The sequence below is a fragment of the Loxodonta africana genome, chromosome 2 (genome assembly GCF_030014295.1).
Source record: "Loxodonta africana isolate mLoxAfr1 chromosome 2, mLoxAfr1.hap2, whole genome shotgun sequence".
NCBI classification, from domain to species: Eukaryota; Metazoa; Chordata; class Mammalia; order Proboscidea; family Elephantidae; genus Loxodonta; species Loxodonta africana.
In genome coordinates, this window is record NC_087343.1 from 33,796,381 (window position 1) to 33,817,938 (window position 21,558).

Sequence of the window (21,558 nt, forward strand, 5' to 3'; positions counted from 1 at the left end):
TTTCTCTAAGGAACATTAGTTTACCAGGATGGAAATACAGATCAGCTTAAAGAAATTAATGGAAAACACAACAAAATGACAACAACAGAACTAACAGGGTTGAGAGATAACTTCCTACACCCACATTTCCTGTGTAAAGAATCTGAAGTATTTAAACCTGGAGTCTAAATGAATTTTAAAAAGATAATCTAACACAACCCTTGCTTTTTTGGCAAATATTGTAAACAAGATCCAGAGATTTTAAATAATTTATCCCAGATGAAAGTTTTTAACCACAAAATTGGGGTGGGGTTGAGACCATTCGTAGGTCAAAATGTGCTCTGCCATATTAAGTAGTTGGTAAGTTTTTTAGCAACATTACGTACTTTGTCTTCTTATGTGCCTTTCCTTTGGCCTCCAGCAGAAGGTTGAGTTAGCGACTGCCTTACCATCATCAGTGTTACCAAATTCCTTGCATATGTTGAATTAATATGGAATTGTTGGAAGACAAGATATGATAGCAAGCATTAAACATATACATTACTGTACAAAAAAGAGGAATATTATATGAATACAATAATGAGTTTAAAAAAAAAGTTCAGTGAGCTTTCCAGGTGTCAATAAATTGGTATAAGATTTCAGGTTCATGACTTTCAATTAAAATGTTATTTAAAGGAACACAAGTGTGTAGTTCAATAGAAACATGGAAAAATGATTCAACATAGCAGATAAAATGTTCTTATATTTGAAAAAATATTTCAATTTTTTGGAAAGAATCGTGGAGTTATGTCACTTTACATGAATTGCATTGCATATTACTACAGAATAAAGAAACTAATGGATCTGTACTTTTTAAGACATGTACAGAATAACACTTTGTTATGTATATATATATATTTCATGATTCTTCTCTCAACAACTGCAATATTTTAAAAAATGCATTGTAAAAGCAATAATTAATTACCTAGTATTTATAAATTATCTCTCCATTTAGAACACAAACAATTTGCAATAAAGGAAAATAATCTTGAAATGAATGTGTAGCATTTTAATTATTTTTTCTACTTTGTACAAAGTACCCTGATATGGCGAAATGTGTCTAAACTGAGTTGTTTTAAACACTTGTGAGTAAAATGACAACTTGTTCACAAATGTAATCACGTGGAAAATCATTTAATATATTTTCCATGTTTAATATAATTGGTTAAGTACATGATTCTCTTCCTCTCCCTCAGTCTTTGACATTTATAACTACAGAACAGTTAAGAGATTTATGGGGTATCCTGGGGAAGCCACGTGCCATTGTACTTGCATCTTCATGCTCCTACAAAATTCACATTATTTATCCTGTCTAACTCACACCTGTGGTAAAATATAATTCCAATTGTATGGATAGCTAATTATTTGGATTTATTATTTTATCCCATGTCCCATAAAGATAAAGTAACAATCACAATTCATTTCTCAGAATGATGAAGGAATTACATCAGTCAACACTTTTTTCTTTATAAGGAAAACTTACCTTTTAAAATGATTTCCATATAGACACATGTACACACACACACACACACACACACAGAGTTATGGGTTGATTTGTATTCCCCCCAAAATATGCTCAAGTCTTAACCCTCAGTACCTGTTAATGTGAACTTAACATTTTTGCCCATGTAATCAGTTAACATGAGCTCATAATGAAGTAGGGTGGACTTTTAATCCAACATGGGTGACATCTTTATAACAAGAGGAGAAGAAATAGACAAACCCAGAGGGAAGACAGCAGAGAAGGAGTTCAGCTGAGACCAAAGTTCTACTGCCATAAACCAAGGAATGCCTGGGCTACTAGAAGCTGGAAAAGACAAGGAAGAACCTTCCTTAGAGCTTTCAGTGAGACCATGGTCTTGTTGACACAATGAGTTTAGACTTCTAGCCTCCAGAGCTGTGAGAGAATACATTGCTGTTGTTGTAATTCACCCAGTTTGTTGTACTTTGTTACCCCAACTCTCTGAGACTAATATACAGGCCTCACTGAATTCCTCTTTTTAAGCCAGGTCTAACATTTTGTTTGATATTACTAGAGCACACAGGAATTTTCAATGTTTTTTTGAACTCTTATACTTACAAAGCTGCTTCAAAGTAATAATCACAAGCTTTCTGTTTTTATGTGGTTACTTGAAGTATTTAAAATAATACAAACAAGATTACAAAGGCTCACTAGCCTGCTCACATGAAGGGTAAGCACATTTGTAGTCTAAAACACATAGGGTCATCACGAGTTGGAGACAACTTAATGGCAACTAGTTTGGTACTGATGGTGTAATAATTTAGAAAAACGATAGTCCATGTTTGCAAAACGCAAAGTGGTGAGTAGGGGTATTTATCTATATGATTAAGACAACTTCTCCAGCTCTTCCTTATACAGTTTGTTTTTTCATAATAGCATTTATTATCCATTGCATGTGATGATACTTTTATTTTTATTATTGATTCCATATTCAAGTGGAATAAAATGTAAAAAAAAAAAAAAAGAAACCAAATAGAAAGGATGTTTAAAAAACCTAAAGCCAAAACATGTAACAAAAGTCCTGAGAGGACAAAGCTGGAATTGATGGTATTGGAATCACTCACTCCAACATGAATGCATGGAAAATATAACTATATATGTGTCTATTATTAATAATGGTGACTGTTTCAAAAACATGATATAATTTCAAAATAAGGTCACCCAAATCTTTTTAATCCTTTTAAGAACCATTTAATAGGTGGGGAACTGAAAGTAATAATTGTTTCATGACCTTTCCAAGATCAAAGACAGTACAAAGCCTAACCTGTCCTGCTCTTTTCACTGTAGTAGACAGATTTTATATTCTGCAGTACAATGTTTATATATGACCTGACAATGTAACAATGAGTTTTTAACAGCAGGACAGTAGATACCTCAGTCAGTATAATCAACTAAAAACATTACATAAGAACTTAAACTCAATAATTACAGTGGGGTTATGGTATTTTTGATGAACAATGTATAATTTTAAAAGTCTAGTTTAAAATATGTTTGGTTAAAAAACCTATTGTGGGAGTTTAAAAACAGACATTTTGACTTTCACATGAGTATGAAAACACTAAATGACTGAGTGAAATTGACATAAATATGTAGAGAAAGATAAAATGGCCAATTTCTTATTTCTTTCATTGAGAAACAAATAAGAGCAAATCATGTATAATAAAAAAAAATGTATAGTTTAGTTAACTTACATCTATGTGTTTGATAAGTATATCATTATGCTTTCAAGGCTCTTAACACCCTTCCATTTAAATGTTATATAGTTTTTAAATTCAATTATTTCTCGATATGGAAGAATCAAGTTATTTTTACTGGCGCCTAGTTACAATTATTTTAATGAATAGGAGCTTGAAAATATATGCAAGGTATGGCACATTTATTAAAGTAATTATACTTTGAATACTTAGCTACAAATTTCTTACCTCCAGGCTGAGGAGTAAAATTGAAATAGCAAATACGCTATAATACAATTTACAATATAATTAGCTGTCTGTAGAATTATGTATTCCAAGTAACTCCATTATTAAAACATTTACAATTTACATAATCAGACAAATAATTTAATGAGATTGAGATAGAAGAGGGTTTTCCTACATACAATAAAAGACTATTAACAAGTAGAAATAATGGCCAGTTTTAAACAAAAAGAAAAGGTTGTGCACCATAAACCAGGATAAAATATCTAACCCAAACAAAATAGAAAGTATACTACTTTTTCATTATGTGAAATATTGTCAAAAATAGAATAAAATGAAATGTTTTTATTGCTTCAACATTTGACTTTATTGGTTATGATATTTATTATGAAATAACAGAATATTAACTTGCTGATTAGAAATATGTTGCAAAAGCTTTTTTGATTTTATTTTGTGATCTATCAAAATTCGGAGGACATTTGAAAAATAATTTTGATTACTTCTCTACAAAAATCTGGGCAGGCATCAGTGCTAGGACACAGTAGGTCCTAGTTAGATAGATATGTTCCATTCCATTGCCTGGGGAACCCTATAATTTAGTGCAACCTCAAAGCAGGTTCACTGTGCAGTGGTTTTTGTAGGGCTCCGGGGCCATAATTAAAGAACGAAACATAACTTCTGAGGATGCAGTCAGTAAATAAGAGATGTGGAAATTGACTGCCTTTTGTTAAAAGTGCAATTAAAATATTCCAGCCAGGATTTCTACCAAAAAAATTGTTTAATACTTCAGAGGGGCATGGGGTCCTTGGGAGAAGGAGAGTACAGGAATGAAGAGGGCAACTGTTGTTTCAATTAATTTATTGATACCTTCATTGTTGTGCCCTGTAATTGTTATGCTGTGCCTCCCATTACAGGTATCAAGTTTTATGGCATTTTTTGTTTCATTTTGCTTTGTTTTCAATTTAAAGAGAGCTGATCTGTCAGTTCCTCCTTAGTGTCCCTGTATTTAATTGCAGAGCTGCTCTAACCCTGGGGGAAACTCAGGACATACTTTGGACCACCTCTGCCCTTCCTCCACCAAATGTCATCAGTTTGTAGTACTGTGGGAGATTTCGTGTTGCTGCAATGCTGGAAGTTATGCCACTGGTATTCATATACCAATAGGGTCACCCATGGTGGACAGGTTTCAGTGGAGCCTCCAGACTAAGACAAACTAGGGAGAAGGACCTGATGGTCTACTTCTGGAAAAATTAGCCAGTGAAAGCACAATGAACAGCAGCAGAATATTGTCTGACATAGCGCCAGAAGATGAGGCACTATATCAGTGCATTGAGGTTGGAAAGCACTCAAAACACTACTGGGGAAGAGCTGCCTCCTCAAAGTAGAATTGACCTTAATGACTTGGATGGAGTCAAGCTTTTGGAAATTTCATTTGCTGTTGTGGCAGGACTCAAAATGAGAAGAAACAGCTAAAAATCTCCATTAATAATCAGAACCTGGAATGTATGAAGTATGAATCTAGTAAAATTGGAAATCGTCAAAAATGAAATGGAATGCATAAACATCAATATCCTAGGCATCAGTGAGCTGAACTGGACTGGTATTGTCCATTTTGAATCAGACAATCATATGGTCTACTATGCTGGGAATGACAAACTTGAAGAGGAATGACATTCCATTCATCCCCAAAGAGAACATTTTAAGATATATCCTGAAGTACAATGCTGACAGTGATAGGATAATATCCATAAGCCTACAAGGAAAAGAAGTTAATATGACTATTGTTCAAATTTATGTATCAACCACTAAGTCCAAAGATGAAGAAATTCAAGATTTTTACCAACTTCTACACACAAACAGGACTGACAATGGAAAAGCTCAATATCATCAGTCAGAGCAAGGCCAGGGGCCAACTGTGGAACAGACCATCAATTGCTCATATGCAAGTTCAACTCGAAACTAAAGAAAATCAGAGCAAGTCTACGATAGCCAAAATATGTCCTTGAGCATATCCCATCTAAATTTAGAGATCATCTGAAGAATAGAATTCACATATTCAGCAACTAGTGAGTGAAGACCAGAGGAGTTGTGGAATGACATGAAGACATCACACACGAAGAAAGCTTGAGGTTATTGAAAAGACAGGAAAGAAAGAAAAGACCAAGATGGATGTCAGAGGAGACTCTGAAACTTGCTCTTGAGTGTCGAGCAGCTAAAGCAAAAGGAAGAATTGATGAAGTGAAAGAACTGAACAGAAGATTTCAAAGGGCGGCTCGAGAAGACAAAGTAAAGTATTATAGTGACATGTGCAAAGAGCTAAAGATGGAAAACCAAAAGGAAAGAACATGTTTGGTGTTTCTCAAGCTGAAAAAACTGAAGAAAAAATTCAAGCCTGGAGTTGCAATAGTGAAGGATTCTATGGGGAAAATATTAAACGACACAGGAAACATCAAAAGAAGATGGAAGGAATACACGGAGTCATTACACCAAAAAGAATTAGTCAAGGTTCAACCATTTCAAGAGGTAGCATATGATCAGGAACCGATGGTACTGAAGGAAGAAGTCCAAGCTGCTCTGAAGCCATCGGCGAAAAACAAGACTCCAGGAATTGATGGATTGTCAGTTGAGATGTTTCAACAAACAGATGCAGCGTTGGAGGTGCTCACTCGTCTATGCCAAGAAATATGGAAGACAGTTTCCTGGTCAACTGACTGGCAGAGATCCATATTTATGCCTATTCCCAAGAAAGGTGATCCAACCAAATGTGGAAATTATAAAACAATATCATTAATATCACAAGCAAGCAAAATTTTGCTGAAGATCATTCAAAAACGGCTGCAGCAGTATATCGACAAGGAACTGCCAGAAATTCAGGCCAGTTTCAGAGGAGGACATGGACCCAGGGATATCATTGCTAATGTCAGATGGATCCTGGCTATAAGCAGAGAATACTAGAAGGATGTTTACCTGTGTTTTGTTGACTGCGCAAAGGCATTCAATTGTTTGGATGATAACAAATTATGGATAGCATTGTGAAGGATGGGAATTCCAGAACACTTAATTGTGCTCATGAGGAACCTTTACATAGATCAAGAGGCAGTTGTTCAGACAGAACAAGGGGACACCGATAGGTTTAAAGTCAGGAAAGGTGTGCGTCAGGGCTGTATTCTTTCACCATACCTATTCAATCTGTATGCTAAGCAAATAATATGAGAAAGTGGACTATATGAAGAAGAATGGGGCATCAGGATTGGAGGAAGACTCATCAACAACCTGCGTTATGCAGATGACACGACCTTCCTTGCTGAAAGTGAGAATGACTTGAAGCACTTACTAATGAAGATCAAAGACCACAGCCTTCAGTATGGATTGCACCTCAACATAAAGAAAACAAAAATCCTCACAACTGGACCAATGAGCAACATCATGATAAATGGAGAAAAGATTGAAGTTGTCAAGGATTTCATTTTACTTGCATCCACAATCAACAGCCGTGGAAGCAGCAGTCAAGAAATCAAAAGACACATTTCATTGGGTAAATCTGCTGCAAAGGACCTCTTTAAAGTGTTGAAGAGCAAATGTTACCTTGAAGACCAAGGTTCACCTGACCCAAGCCATGGTATTTTCAATCACATCATATGCATGTGAAAGCTGGACAATGAATAAGGGAGACTGAAGAAGAATTGACGCCTTTGAATTGTGATGCTGGCAAAGAATATTGAATATACCATGGACTGTGAAAAGCATGAACAAATCTGTCTTAGAAGAAGTACAACCAGAATGTTTCTGAGAAGCAAGGATGGCGAGACTGCGTCTTACATACTTTGGACATGTTGTCAGGAGGGATCAGTCCCTGGAGAAGGACATGATGCTTGGCAAAGTACAGGGTCAGCAGAAAAGAGGAAGACCCTCAACAAGGTGGATTGACACAGTGGCTACAACATTGGCTCAAGCAGAACAATGATTGTAAGGATGGTGCAGGACTGGGAAGTGTTTTATTCTGTTGTTCATCGGGTAGCTATGAGTCGGAACTGATTTGATGGCACCTAACAATAACAACCAACTTCTACAGTCTGAAATTCATCAAACATGCAATCAGGATGCGTTGATAATCACTGGAGATTGGAACAGGGAAGCTGGAAACAAAGAAGGATCCGTATTTGCAAATATGGCCTTGATGATAGAAAATATGCCAGAGATCACATGATAGAATTTTTCAAGACCAACGACTTCTTCATTGCAAATACCTCTTTTCACCAACATAAATGGCAGCTATACACACAGAGCTTACCAGACGGCATACACAGGAATCAAATTGACTACATCCATGGGAAGAGACAATGAAAAAGCTCAATATCATCAGTCAGAACATGGCCAGGGGCCGACTGCAGAACAGACCATCAATTGCTCATACACAAGTTCAAGTTGAAACTGAAGAAAATTAGAACAAGTATATGACAGCCAAAGTACGACCTAGAGTATATCCCACCTGAATTTATAGACCATCTCAGGAATAGATTCGAAGTGTTGAAACCCGGAATACCAAAGACCAGATGAGTTATGGAATGATATCAAGGACATCATCCATGAAAAAATAGAGGTCACTAAACAAAAGACAAGAAAGAGAAGACCAAAATGATGTCAGAAGAGACTCTGAAACTTGCTCTTGAACGTCGAGTACCTAAAGAAAAAGGAAGAAATGTGAAGTAAAAGAACTGAACAGAGGATTTCCAAAGGCAACTCAAGAAGACAAAGTAAAGTATTATAATGACATGTGCAAAGACCCAGGGATAGAAAACCAACAGGGAAGGACACACTTGACATTTCTCAAACTGAGAGAACTGAAGAAAAAAATTCAAGTCTGGAGTTATAATAGTGAAAGATTCTGTGCAGTAAATATTAAATGATGCAGGAAGCATCAAAAGAAGATGGAAAGAATACACAGAGTCATTATACCAAAAATAATTCGTTGATGTTCAACCATTTCAAGAGGTAGCATAAGAACGGGAACAAATGGTACTGAAGCAAGAAATCCAAGCTTTACTGAAGGCATTGGCAAAAAACCAGGCTCCGGGAATTGATGGAATATCATTTGAGATGTTACAACAAATGAATCCAATGCTGGAACACTCACTCAACCTTGCCAAGAAAATTGGAAGACACTTACCAGGTCAACTGACTGGAAGAACCCATATTTATGCCTATTCCCAAGAAAAGTGATCCAACTGATTGTGGAAACTATTGAAGAATATCATTAATATCACAGGCAAGCAAAATTTTGCTGAAGATCATTCAAAAGCAGCTGCAGCAGTATATTGACGGGGAACTGCTAGAAAATCAGGCTGGATTCAGAGGAGGAATTGGAACCAGGGATATCACTGCTGATGTCAGATGAATCCTGGCAGAAAGCAGACTATGCAAAGGCATTCAGCTGTGTGGATCGTAACAAATGATGGATAACATTGCTAAGATGGGAATTCCAAAACACTTTTTGTGCCCATGAGGAACCTACACATAAATCAAGTGGCAGTTGTTTGAACAGATCAAGGGGACACTGCATGGTTTAAAGTCAGGAAAGGTGTGTGTCAGGTGTGTATCCATTCACCATAAGCATTCAATCTGTTCTGCTGCTATTCATAAGGTTTTCACTGGCTAATTCTTTTCAGAAGTAGACTGCTGGGTCCTTCTTCCTAGTATGAGCAAATAATCCAAGAAGCTGGACTATATGAAGAAGAATGGAGCATCAGGATTGGAGGAAGATTCACTAACAACCTGCTTTATGCAGATGACACAACCTTACTTGCTGAAAGTGAAGAGGACTTGAAGTACTTACTAACGAAGTTCAAAGACCAGAACCTTCAGTATGGATTACAACTCAACATAAAGAAAACAAAAATCCTCGCAAATGGACCAAAAGTAACATCATGATAAATGAGGAAAAGATTGAAGTTGTCAAAACCAAAACCAAAAACCAAACACACTGCTGTTGAGTTGATTCTGACTCATAGCGAACATACAGGAACAGAGTAGAACTGCCCCATAGAGTTTCCAAGGAGCACTGGGCGGATTCGAACTGCTAACCTATTGGTTGACAGTCATAGCATTTAACCACCACGCCACCAGGGTTTCCTGGTTGTCACGGACTTTATTTTACTTGAATATACAATCCACACCCACGGAAGCAGCAGTCCTGAAATCAAAAGATGCATTGCACGTGGAAATCTGCGGCAAAGGACCTCCTTAAAGTGGTGAAAAGCAAAGACGCCCCCTTGAAGATTAAGGTGCACCTGACCCAAGCCATGATATTTTCAATGGCATCATATGCATGTGAAAGCTGGACAATGACTAAGGAAGACTGAAGAAGAATTGACACCTTTGAACTGTGGTGTTGGTGAAGAATATTGAATATACCATGGACTGCCAAAAGAAGAAATAAATTTGTCTTGGAAGAAGTACAATCAGAATACTCCTTAGAAGCAAGGATGGCGAGACTGCATCTTACATACTTTGGACATGTTGTCAGGAAGGATCAGTCCCTGGAGAAGGACATCATGCTTGGTAACGTATAGTGTCAGTGGAAAAGAAGACCCTCAATGAGGTGGATTGACACAGTGGCTGCAACAATGGGCTCCAGCATAACAACGATTGTAAGGACGGTGCAGGACCAGGCAGTGTTTCTTTCTGTTGTGCACAGGGTCGCTATGGGTCAGAACCAACTCGATGGCACCTAACAACAACAGCATTCAATCTGTATGCTGAGTAAATAATCCAAGAAGCTGGAGTGTATGAAGAATAAAAGGGCGTTGGGATTGGAGGAAGACTTATTAAGTACCTGTGTTATGCAGATGACACAACCTAGTTTGCTGACGGTTAAGAGAACTTGAAGCACTTAATGATGAATTTCAAAGAGCACAGCTTTCAGTATGGATTACACCTCAACATAAAGAAAACGAAAACCTCACAAATGGACCAATAAGCAACATCATGATAAATCAAGAAAAGATTGAAGTTGTCAAGGATTTCATTGTACTTGTATCCACAATCAACATTCTTGGAAGCAGCAGTCAAGAAATCAAAAAATGCATTTCATTGGGCAAATCTTCTGAGAAAGATCTCTTTAAAGTGTTGAAAAGCAAAGAAGTCAACTTGAAGACTAAGGTGCTCCTGATAACAAGTCCAAAGTCTGCGAGACAAAGTCTTGCCATCCTTGCTTCTAAGGAGCATTCTGACTCTACTTCTTCCAAGATAGATCTGTTCGCTCTTCTGGCAGTTCATGGTATAGTCAATATACTTTGCCCACATCATAATTCGAAGGCATCTATTCTTTTTCAGTCTTCTTTATTCGTTGTCCTGCTTTTGCACACACATGAGGCTACTGAAAACACCCACAGTTTGGTTCGGGCACACCTTACTCCTTAAAGTGAAATCTTTGCTTTAGACACTTTAAAGAGGTCTTATGCAACAGATTTGCACAACGCAATGGGTAGTTTGATTTCTTGACTGCTGGGTGTTAATTGTGGATTAAAATAAAATGAAATCCTTGATAACTTCGATCTTCACTCCATTTATCATGATGTTGCTTATTGGTTGAGTTGAGAGGATTTTTCCATACCAAAGATTTGGTTTTCATTCTTTGATTTTCATCAGTAAGTGCTTCAAGTTCACTTTACTTTCAGCTACCAATTTTTTGTCATCTACAAATCACCAGTTGTTTATGAGTCTTCCTCCAATCTTGATCACACATTCCTCTATAGCCCATCTTCTCTGATTATTAGCTCAGCATACAGCTTGAATAAGTATGGTAAAAAGATACAACTCTGACACACACCTTTCCTGACTTTAAACCATGCAGTCTCCCCTTGTTCTGTTTGAACGACAGCCTCTTGGTCTATGTAGAGATTCTGCATGAGAACAATTAAATGTTCTTGAATTCTCACCCTTCTTAAGGTTACCCATAATCTGTTATGATTGACAGAGTCAGATGTCATTGTATAGTCGATAAAACACATTTAAACATCTTTCTGGTATTCTCTGCTTTTAGCCAAGATCCATCTGACAACAGCAATGACATCCCTTGTTCCACATCCTCCTCTGAATATAGTTTGAATTTCCAGAAATTCCCTGTTGATATACTACTGCAACCCTTTTGAAGATCTTCAGCAAAATTTTACTTGAGTGTGATATTAATGATATTGTTCAATGATTTCTGCATTCTGTTGGATCTCCTTTCTCTGGAATGGACACAAATATGGAACCCTTCCAACTGATTGGCCAGGTAACCGTCTTCCAAATTTCTTAGCATAGATGAGTGAGCACTTCCAGTGATGCATCTGTTTGTTGAAACATCTCAATTGGTATTCTGTCAATCCCTGGATCCTTGTTTTATGCCAATGCCTTCAGTGCAGCTTAGATCCCTTCCTTGAGCACCATCAGTTCTTGATCTTGTCCTACCTCCTGAAATGTTCTAATGTGGACCAATTATATTTGATACAGTGACTCTGTGTATTCCTTTAACCTTTTGATGCATCTCGATGGCACTAGTTTTTTTTTTTTTTTTTTTTTACCTCATTTGATATTTTCCCTGTAGAAGCCTTCAATATTGGGACTCCAGACTTCAGGCTGAGAAATGCTGAGCGGGCTCCTCCCTTTTGGTTTTCTTATTCTAGGTCTTTGCCAGTTTCATTATAGTGCTTTACTTTGTTTTCTGGAGCCACCCTTTGATTTCTTGTGTTTAGCTCTTTTACTTCCAACATTTCATCCTTTCACTTTAGCTACTCAATGTTCAACAGTAAGATTCAGAGTCTCCTTTGGCATATGTTTTGATCTTTTTTCTTTCCTGTCTTTTTAATGACCTCTTGCTTTCTTCATGGATGAAATCCTCGATGCCATTCCATAACTCTTCTGGCCTTCAGTCCTTAGTGTTTAATGAATCAAATCTATTCTTGAGATGGTCTCCACATGCATTTGAAATATATTCAAAGTTCTACTTAGACTCTGGTTAACTTGTTCTAATTTTCTTCAGCTTCAATTCGGACTTACATACGAGCAATTGAGGGTATGTTCCACAGTCAGCCCCTGGCTTTTTTCTCACTGATGATATTGAGCTTTTCTATCATCTCTTTCGACGTGTGTAGTCAATTTGATTCCTGTGTATTCTATCTGGTGAGGTCCATGTGTGCAGTTGCCATTTATGCCAGTGAAAAAACTTATTTGCAGTGAAGAAGTCTTTGGTCCTGCAAAATTCTATCATGTGATCCCTGGGGTTGTTTCTGTCACCAAGGCCATCATTTCCAACTACCAACCTTTCTTCTTTGTTTCCAACTTTCACATTCCAATCAACATAAATTATCAATGTATCTTGATTGCATTTTTTATCAATTTCAGACTACAAAAGTTGGTAAAAATTTTTAATTTGCTTATCTTTGGCATTAGTGGTTGGTGCATAAATCTGAATAATAGTCATAGTAATTTGTCTTCCTTGTAGGTATATGAATATTATTCTATCACTGACACCACTGCACTTTAGGATTTAGAAATGTTCTTTTTGATGATGAATGCAATGCCTTTCCTCTGCAATTTGTCATTCCTACCATAGTAGACCATATGATTGTCCAATTCAAAATGGCCAATACCAGGCCATTTTAGCTCACTAATCCCTATTATATTGATGATTACGTGATTTGTTTTTCGACAACTTCCATTTTTCCTAGGTTCTTACTTTTTATATTCAACGTCTCACTTATCAAGGGATGTTTGCAGCTGTTTCTTCCCATTTTGAGTCATGTCACATCAGCAAACGTAGGTTCCAAAAGCTTGACTCCATCCACATCTTTAAGGTCAACTCTGCTTTGAGGTAGCAGCTCTTCCCCAGTTGTTTTTGGAGTGCCTTTCAACCTGAGGGGCTCATCTTCCAGCACTATATCAGACAATGTTCTATTGCTGTTCATTATGTTTTCACTGGCTAATTTTTCCAGAAGTAGTAAAATTCTATCATGTTGTCTCTGGCATCGTTTCTATCACCAAGCCCATATTTTCCAACTACTGATCCTTTTTCTTTGCTTACAACTTTTGCATTCCAACCACCAGTAATTATCAATGTATCTTGATTGCATGGTTGATGAATTTAAGACTGCAGAAGTTGGTGAAAGTCTTTAATTTCTTCATATTTGGCTTTAATAGTTGGTGGGTAAATTTGAATAATATTACTATTAACTGGTCTTCCTTCTCAGGGTATGGGTATTTTCCTATCACTGGCAACATTGTAGTTTAGGATAGATTTTGAAATGTTCCTTTTGAATATGAATACGACAGCATTCCTCTTCAATTTGTCATTCCTGATATAATAGATAGTATGATTGTCCTTATGATTATATACATATACATATACACACATTTGACTTTGCAGTAGCTGCCAAGCCATCTTTAACCCCACCATTTGCCCGTTGAAGTAAGAAATCTGAGTTTGAACTAGACCCCCAATGTATTTTCTAGGAATGTTTCTATATGTGTGTGTGTGTATGTGCATATGTTTGAGGACAGTATAGCTATTCACCAGTTGAATGCTACTGCAATCAGCAAGCATGATAGACTGTGCTGTGTACCATGAGCTCTAAGACAAATGTGACTTAATATAATCTATATTTGCAAAGATTATGTGTGTAACATAGTTCTACATGAAAAATGGTGTGGTGATTAAGACCATGGATTGTGAGCCAAATTACTTGCATTACTACCCACATATGGCCATTTTTAGTAGTAAATAGTCACATAAGATTTTAACAGGGATTGGATGAGTTAATACAGGTTAAGTACTAAGATTTATGCCAATCAGTATTTGTTAGTTTTTATTGTGCAATAAATATTGATATGCTACCTAAGTATACACAATTATCAAACAATGCGATGAGTATGAGATTTGAGATGTTAGAATCTATGTTTAGTAATGAAAACAACTGACATATATCTGTGATTCAGATATGTCAAAATGATACAGAATAAAGTTTTAAAGAAATTCTTAAGTAGACTAGAATTAGATTGGATTAGAATTTTATTTCAAATTACAGAAAAAATCATAAATCTTTGTGAATTAAAACATTATATGTTAGTCTTTAATAATGACAGAGGTTAAAATTTTTTTTCTACCATTTGTTTGAGATGTGGCTTCATGTACAACAACCTCAGTAATGTGTTTTCTTTCCTCACATTGTACATAAAAGTATGTGATTGATAGTAACACTTAGAGATCAGGTTCCTTAAGACACACATGCACACACACACACACACAAATGTTATTACAAATTTGAAGATGAGATTCTAAATTATACTTACATAGATAATTTTTTCACAGTTTTGGACACAAATCGTAGAGGATTTATATCTGGAAAGTTTTTTGTTTTTGTTTTTTTTTCCTATTTCCTTTCCTCTTCTCTTGGCAATGGTTTTTATGGAAGAATTTATTTTTAAAAAATTAAGTAAAAATTAGGTCTTGACTAATGCATACAAGTCAAGATAGTGAATAATAGTTGAAATGATTTCAGTTTAGGAACAAATAGAGCAACTGCTATTTTGCGTGCAGAAAGAAGTCATAGCAATGCCATAGCAGTTGGCTTCCATTGCTAGGAACTGTGACTTGAATTTCTCCCAAGAAAAATAGGAATACAAATATATTCCAGGAATAACATTTTTGTGAGAAATGAATGGCACTTTGTATAAAATGCCTAGAATAGTGCAAATACAGTTTTAATGTTCAGAAAATTGTAGTCCCCAATTTGTATTAGTTAACTGTCCCTCCTGAGGGGGAAAAAAAAATATATATATATATATATATATTTAAGGTTTATTTTGAGTGGTTGCAAAATTAAGGATAAATTGTTTTGGTGAAAATTTTAAGAAGAAAATTTCAGGCTTAAGTATAAAAGTACGTTTGTTAAAATTAGATAGGGACAAAAACTGAATGAGCCTCATTGTCAAGTAATTTTTTCTGTTTAAATGTATTTAAGCAGAAGCCATGTAACAGCTAATCAGTGGTGAGGTTATAGCTTTTTACAGTCTGGATTTGAGTATCTTTTCTAATTCTGGTCTTCAGTAAGTCTCTGTGAATTGACTGGCTCTACCTGAAAATCCCAATGGATTCCATGAAAATAAATATGTATCCAAAGCAAAGCATCTTAAAAGATTTTGAGTACATTTCCAGTTAAAAAACAAACAAAGAAACAAACAAAAATAACTGGTGTATAATTTGCCAGACGAATCTGTGTATCAAAGCTTCCCTAGATAACCAGGATGTATTTCTTGCCAAATCATGGTAAACAAAGACTGTATCTCTTCCCATTTTAAGGCACAACACAACTAAAATCATGTCCTTCCCCCACAGAGAAAGAAAATTCTGCAATAATAGAATTATGATTGGTAATTGCTTGCAATGTCTCATGTATAATAAAATAGGATCATAAGACTCAGGGATCACTTGAAAACTAGTTTTGAAAAGGAGCTCTTCTTTAGTGATTATTTTTAAACACAAAATTCTTTCAAGTATATTAAATGTTTAGGAAACCAAATAATATAATAATGATAACAAGAAAAAGAGGTTTTATTTAAATAGTGTAATGACACCTAATGAAAACACTCTAGAGTGCCCAAGACCATTACTTGTAACACATTTCACACATAAGGGAAAAATTTTATTATTTGATTAATTCTTTTTCTTTTGGTTTTTATTTTATAATTATGTGGAACAATAGAAGTAATAATGATGGTTTTCTCCATAACTCTAAAATTGGTCAGCTATGTTTTTGTTAGGTTCACTAAATGTATGAAAATAAAGGAAAATATTATCTTTCATGTTCAAGTCTTTCAAAAGGCAATGCAGAGTAAAATGGGATGATTTCACTTAAATTTATGTATCCAATTCCCACAACAAGCAATAAATTCTTGCTAAGTACCTCCCTGTATAACATTTTTATACTGGTCCTCAGGTGGATATAAAAATTACGATAGAATTTTTTTTCTGATATATTTGTATTCAAATTGCATATAAAATAATCATAACTACAGTGATATAGGCACATTGCTTATATTGCAGCTAATTCCAATACAGTCTCAGGAGAGGAGTATTATTACTAAGTTACAAATGAGGAAGCTAAGCTTTATAGTGGTTATTTACCCAAGTGTCAATTAGTAACTGATGGAATTTTTTCTCAAACTTAGATATGTCTTACTCTAAACTCCAAAATTTTAACCACTGAAAAGATTAAACATGTAATAAAAGGAGACGATGAATGTTATAAAAAGTATTGGAATATATAAAAAGATAGAAACAACTGTGAAATTAAGAGAAACAGAAAGTCTTCATGCAAAACCAAAGGCACTACCTTCTCTTTGAAAGATGAGAATGATTTAGAAAAGCTGAGACGGGATGAGGTACAGTTTTAAGAATTTGTAAAATTCACTGAATCACACACATACATTAAAACAATTATTTTCCAGTTTGGTGTCAATATTTTTGTTAACGTGACAACTGATTGAGGAATACTGAGCCTTTTGACAATTCTCACACAACAGAATATGAATGGCTTGTACCTCTATGTTGAAAAAAAAAAAAAAGAAAACCTACCTTCTTCCTTCAAACATAGAACATAAGTTCATTACAGTTTTGCCTTTTTCATTTAGGTACTTATCCCACCTATTGTTATTGTTATTGTTATTGTTAGGTGCTGTCAAGTCAGTTCTGACTCATAGTGACTGTATGTACAACAAAACTAAACATGGTCCTGGGCCATCCTTATAATTGTTGATATATTTGAGCCCATTTTTGCTGCAGCTGTGTCAGTCCATCTCACTGAGGGTCTTTCTCTTTTTCATTGCAAAAAAAAAAAAATTTTTTTTTTTTTTCTCTATGAGTTGGAATCAACTTGACGGCACTGGGTTTTTTTTCCTACTTTACGAAGCATGATGTCCTTCTCCTGAGACTGGTCCCTCCTGATAACATGTACAAAATAAGTGAAAAAAAGTTCTGCCATAGAATAGCTAAGATAATCTTGGATCATATCTTTTAAGGAACCTTTCACATAAACCAGTCAAACAGAACACAAAAGACTTTCTACTCTTATCTTTCACTATTAGCATTTAGTGAACAGAGAATTTGTTGGACCAATGAAGACCCTCCTGACTGTCGTTACTGAAACCTGTACCAACGATTGTTAAGAAAGACAATTCAAAAAGTAGGATCACGGTGTTTATCCAAGCTGTGAAAACAAGAAGCTTTCAATGGTTTTGCCCATTTGTTAGTAAATCCTGATGATTCTGTAACACTCCTTGGATTCAGGTAGACATGGCTCTAGCAACATGCTTGTCCATTTTCCCATTCTTGCCTATTCTGTAATATTTCCCTGGATTTGGGCAGACATGGCTCTAACAGCAGGCTTGTCCATTTTCCCATTCTTGCCTATTCTGTAATATGTCCTTGGACTTGGGCAGACATGGCTCTAGCAGCATGCTTGTCCGCTTCCTACTTTTGCTTTTTTGAACATATGCTGAATAAAGCTTTCTTTGTGCTCTACAAAACTTTGTGATTTTTTTTTCTACAACACTAGAAATGATTTTTTGTATGTCACAAGGTACAATCACAAATTTGTTTTTCCATATTATGATGATTATTATTTTCGGTGTTAATGAAGGTGATTATCATATGGATAATAAATAATATATAAAATATTTAGTAGGTATCAGTTATCCATGTTAATACTTATACCAGTTCAATCAATCCCTGTAAAAACTGTCATTAAGATCCCTATTTTACAAATAAGGAAATTGAGGTACACAGACATTAACTACTCAAGATTAGATTACAAAGCTGATAAATTCAGCTCTGCTATTTGGATGCAGACACTTGGCTCTAGATTCTGTGCCATTAACAACTACTATGCTATCTCTCTTGATCTGGGTAATCAATCGTCTAACACCACTTATACTAAAAGTCTGTCTTCTGATTACTGATCTGCAAAAGTCAGTTAATTATTGTTTCCTCATAATGTGAATCTATTTCTGAGCTATTGTTTTTTTCAGTTCCTTCCATACAGTTTCTATTCTTGCACTGATGAAATTCTTTCTTAATTTCTGTAGCTTTATAATAAATATTTTGGTTAGAAAAATTACCCTGACTCTGTTATTCTTTTTTAATTGCACTTCAGCTATTTTGGGCTCCTTGAACTTTCAAATAAATTTCAGAAAATATTGTCAAGTAACACCAGCTTCCAATCCATAAACACAGGCTATCTCTTCATTCACTTGAGTTTTTTATTTTGACCATGTTCTGCTGATTTTCTTTGGAAAATTATTTAAGAAATTATTTGAGAAACTACTCCAGAGATGATGTATATTTGCTTATGCTAGGTATTTAGGAAAAATACATTTTGAACCAAATAATATGATGTGATCTTGACTTGCAAATCTGTATCAAGGTTTGCTTTTGATTAGAAGTTTTCAGGGAAATTCTCCCCATACCCTGCTCTAAAATGAGCACCTTTTATTGTAATCTGTTTGAGGTGGGGAAGTGGGAAGGTTTTTAGACTTTGTTCTCATTTATACAGAAATTATAGCCCTTTGGGGTTTTAGTTTTATAACAGAAAGATTTCGAACTCAGCGTGGCAGGGATTGGGACTGTGTTCTCATCTGTTAGTGTACATTAAACCTATAAGAACCAAATCTTCTCAAGTTCACCATTTTGTGAAAATGTTCCAGAAAAAAACTGTCTCTAATTCTGGATTCACACCTTTGATTAACTATTCTAGCCAACTCTTTAATGTTTTTAATAATGGTTTTATAAATGGTTTACACGCGGTTAACTGTGGCATTTGAATTTATTTTCTTGATGCCTGGTCGCTCACTTTACTGTAAGTGGAACTAAATTTATTTAAATAACTTTTAAAAGGCAATGGTGTTAATTTCCTCTTCATTGTCATATTACAACTTTTCCTAACCTTTACCAATCATTTGCTTACAAAATATGAATGTGTATAAAACATATATATTCTGCTATTTATACTTCATAAGATTGCACAGTCAGAATCGACTTGATGGCAATGAGTGGGTATAGGAACTTGGTAAATCCTTATAAGTTATTGATGTTAGTGTTTAATATTAAAGGCTATGGAAAAAAATCAGAAAGACATAAAGTGGTCAAGGAGATGGACTGACGTTTTAACACTAGGATAAAATATGTATATATACATATGCACAAATTATGTATGATATATCTAAGAAGGGAGCTGAAAAACAGGAAAAAAATGTTTTCAATTACTTATTTAATAATCTGTGGATTGAGAGACAAAATCTTAAATATTTATTGTTAAAAAATGAGCTTCTCATGCTTTTAATGTTTTCAAGAATAGGGATCAGTCGAATTATCAACATATAAAATTTAAACGTGAGATTAATTTATAAATCAAAAATTAAAGATCAAACTAAAGAGATTCTTATCATTTAGAGAGAGATTTGGGGGCTGAAAAGTGAGTAAAATATTCTGAGACATAAAAATATTTCAAATATGATGCAGAAAAACTTAATAAAATACATTTTTACCAGCTGTTTTCAGATTTTCTAAATTACAGCAAATTAATTTTAAAAGCCATGTGCCAGATGGAGAAAGGTTCATATTTCCTAAAGTGTTAATGAAGCTTAGTTATAGCAAGTTGGATACAGGAAACAAAATATTGGTATAAGAATTATAATGATTTTGTCAAGCCAGCAGCTGTCACAGTATTTGTCTTCCCATATTTGGCTGTGTTTACCATATTTGTTACCATACTTGTTCCATAGTGAAATACTGAAATATGTTCACATTTAGTGCAAACCAGGATTAATAAATGCCATATGTTTTGCATATAACAGTTTTAATATATGATATATAAAATATAAATGCTATTATAATATATAATATTGTATAAATACAATCATTCTAAAAATATATGAATGGTTTTATGGAAAAACTTTATTTAAATTTATGACAGAGGATCACCATTTGAAAATATTTTAAAAATTGATGTGGAACAAAAGGTTGGTGGTTTGAATGCACCCAGAAGCATCTCAGAGAAGAGGCGTGGTGACGTGGTGATTCACTTCTGAAAAATCAGCCGTTGAAAACCCTATGGAACAGACTTCTGCTCTGGCACAGATCTGGCATAAGGTTGCTGTGTGTTGGAATAGACTCAACAGCAACTGGTTATATAATTTTTTATAAACTCTGACAAAGGTGGCTCTTTTTTAGCTTCAGCTTTGAAATTGTGAAAGAAATATTTAGCTTAACTTTTCACAGAAAAAATGACAGTAATGAAAGTACATGAAGGGATGTTTTAAACTCTGTCAAACCCAAAAAACCTTTTGCTGTGGAGCCTATTCCAACTCTTAGTGACCCTACAGGACAGAGTAGAACTGCCCCATAGGGTTTCCAAGGAGCAGTTGGTGGATTACAACTGCCCCTCTTTTGGGCAGCAGTCAAGCTCTTAACCGATGTGCCACCAGGGCTCTTTAAGCTCTAGAGCAATGTTCATAATAAATTGCTTTCTTACCTACCCACTTAAATGATGTGAAGACTTTAGTAATTAACTGAGTGAAAATTAAGTGTTCTCAGGGTGGAAGCCATTGTGAAGCCAAACAGAGACTAAAGCACCAGGAAGCAGTCTCTGGCCCCGCCTGGAAATGGCACCTAACTTCATAGATTGGACAGAGAAGGCCTCACAAGGTTCATATAAAGAACCAGGGAGGTGGACAACCATTTGCGTAAGAAAGTCTGGAAGATTCTCTGCTCCCACTAAATGCTGTGTAAAAGCTCTAGAAAAAACAGGGAAAGTAAAGAAATAGAGTACCTCTCTTAAAGACAGAAGCTGTGAACTCAAATTCATGCTCTGCTATCAGCCTTAGCTGTGGCACAGTCCTCGGGCAAAAAATTGGAAAAAAATATCAAATAATGAAAACCTGTAGTATACACCTGGGGGCACTTCTGTGCCTATTCATTTATGTTGCATACATCAAAGGCCCCTGAGCTTCTGCCACTCCTTCTGCACCACAGAGAAGCCAGAGGAGCATAGAGGAGTCTGCAGGTCCACA